Source organism: Lathyrus oleraceus, chromosome 7, assembly GCF_024323335.1.
Source record: "Lathyrus oleraceus cultivar Zhongwan6 chromosome 7, CAAS_Psat_ZW6_1.0, whole genome shotgun sequence".
In the NCBI taxonomy this organism is placed as follows: Eukaryota; Viridiplantae; Streptophyta; class Magnoliopsida; order Fabales; family Fabaceae; genus Lathyrus; species Lathyrus oleraceus.
In genome coordinates this window covers 192,119,846-192,122,631 of record NC_066585.1, presented here as the reverse complement: position 1 = coordinate 192,122,631, position 2,786 = coordinate 192,119,846, and the positions used below count along the sequence as shown (strand labels likewise).

The following is a 2,786-nucleotide window of genomic DNA, read 5'->3' as shown; positions in this document are numbered from 1 at the left end:
TTAAAATTAAAATATTTTTTTAATTTTTTTTTGCATGAAATTTTAAAAATATTTATTCCGATTTTATTTTCAGAAAAAAAATTTTTAATTAATTTTTATAAATAAAAGTTTTTTTTAACAAATAAATATTTTCAAATATTATTATTTTTTATGAAATTCAAAAAATTGATTTTAAAAGAGTTCAAACTATAAAATTGATTTATAATTGAAAACTGATTATAAACTAATTTATAAATACAAATCGATTATAAATTAATTTTAAACTGAATTAAAATAATTTTAACAATTAACTGGCAATGAACGCATTCATGCTCACGTTGGTCATCATCTCCGTCAACAGATTCACATTTTTTGTACGTGAAGTCTAATCAAGAAAATCAAACACAGAAGTGAGAGAACTCACCATTTTCGATCTCAGGCACGGCGATGAATCAGGTATCCACGTATACTCTCCCTTCTTCTTCCCTCTGCAATCTCGTTTCTTCTTCTATTTTCCAGTCAGATCTCGTTCCAAAACGTGAGCGTGATATGTAAGGGAGGTTGAGAGAGTGATGGTTGGTCTTAGCTTGTGCACATTGAAGCTTCACGGTGAAGCTTCAATGGCCTCACAAACGGAGCTCTCAGTGAGGGTGAAAGGGAGAAGATTTGCATAGAAAAATCATAGTGAGAGAGAATGATTCGATCCCTCAAAACGGTTAGGCACTCAGTTATATATAGCAGAACTGTAACTGATTTAGTTAGAACCAGTTAGATTGAACTCAATGAGTTCTAACTATTAACTCACTGAGTGGATGATTCCTTTCTCCAATGGATTGTCAATTGGCTAAATGAAGTGTTAATGTTGTAACTGGCCGCTATAGGTGAAATGAATGGGCCTCATGGAGTTGCTTGCATTAGGGAAACTTACTGAACAGGTAACCATTGCCTTGACTGTAACTCTATTGGAGTTTCAATGATTGTTAATTGTTAGGAAACGTTCTATTGATTGAGACTTGGTTAGATGATAGCCATGTCACTTTTGCGCTGCTGAGTTGTTGTTAGTTTCAAAATGCCAAATTAAATCTGTTACTACAGTTAGTGCTACCTGAGATGACTTATATGAACAAGCTCAAAATGGATATTGGTTAGGATGCCCGATGGTTGGCATGATTGGTGGACCAAATGTGATGCATAAGCTGCTAGTAAACAATTATAGTGCAAGCTGTTAGTGTTTGGAAACATCGATTGAAGATCGAAAATGGCCTAATCTTGAACTCAGTACCTCATGTTACTTGATATATCATGACAGTTAGTATATTTCAAAATCAAATTGGACTGCTTATGGAATGGTTAGTTATTAGAAGTGGTATGTTAACTGTTAATGAATTTGTGAATATATTTGAAAATGTTAGATGGTGTTAGCTATTCCCAATAAGGTGTTGAATGGTTGGTTTCATGAATGCAATATCCATGGTGTTCTGAGGCTATATGATGGCTGCTGATTATATGCTAATGATGTATGGGGGTTACTTGTACTGCTTGCTATTTAATATGATGCTTGGTCTATTAGTTTGTTAAGTTGTGAAATTACTTGTACATGGTAGGCTGCTACTGATTGGATGAAACTTGCTGCAGGTTTTCATCTATAATGTGATGTTTCGGTTTGCAAAGGAGCAGTTTTGGTTGCTTGAAATGTTTGAACTATTTTGTTGATGTTGTTCACGCTTTAGGATTAGTATTACTTCATGGTTTGTTTGGTATGAATTCTGACTTGTGTGTTTATGCAACAAGATTTCTTGGTTCAAGACATGGTCATTTGCATATGAGGTGATTGGTAAGACAAAGCAAAATGACACCAACTTTGCATCTTAAAGTCACATGTATGAATGGCAAGCCAATGGTCAAAATGGAATTTGGAGATTGGGATTAGGATTAGGATGGGATTGTAGAAAAGATTAAGTTGACTTTGGTCAAAGTTGACCAAAAAGTCAACTGTTGACCAAAGTCAACATTTGGTCACAGTTCAAATTTTGTATTTTTCTCTCATGGGATGGACATTGTAAATGTATTGTAAATGATTTTGGATGAATTTGAATGGTTTTGACTTGATCATGATATTTGTTGTTCTTATTTTGTAGGATCAAACATATAATGGTGGACCAGATGATGGGCATGAGGCCTTCCCAAATGGATTAGGGTTTTAGCCCCAACCAAGATGCTTTAACCAATCACTTACTTGCATGGACCTTCATGTATCTGAAGTTAGGGTTTCAAGAAAATATCTTTCAATCAAAGCCTTTGGATGAATTAGGATGATTCTCAACTAAGTCTTTAACATATATGATCCCCAACTAGGGTTTAGAGGTCAAGATAGGCCCCAAAGAACAACCATGAAGCCTTACAACCAAATCACTAGCAAATTAAGGTTTAAACCCCTCTGAAGAGCATTATGATAGAACTTTGTTGATTTCAAGCTTCAAAGATCAAACCATTAGGATTTTGCATCCCCCACAACCAGATGAACATCCAGGCTAGGCCTCCAGTGCTTCATCCACTCCAAAATCCTAACTTTATCAGCCAAGAACTTTGAAACCACATTGAATAACCAAGAGACATGGATGAATGATTGATGCATATGCATGAAACATGAAGCTATATAAATGATTCTCTAGTCAAGGTTTGAATGGAAAGGTGAAAAAGGGAGGGAAAATTTTGGGGTACAACACTAGTCACACAGTTTTACAATAAGAATCAATTTAAGTTATTACAATCTATGTGGGATAAATACTCTTACTTTTACATCACTT

At 34.6% G+C, this 2,786-nt stretch overlaps 1 long non-coding RNA gene across 1 annotated transcript; it reads left to right on the top strand.

Moving 5' to 3' along the window:
• Positions 1-289: 289 nt before the first annotated feature.
• On the top strand, positions 290-2,094 carry LOC127106430 (uncharacterized). The gene is made up of 2 exons (XR_007795387.1): positions 290-435; positions 1,615-2,094. It is a non-coding gene; the product is annotated as an uncharacterized LOC127106430 (long non-coding RNA).
• Positions 2,095-2,786: the final 692 nt, after the last annotated feature.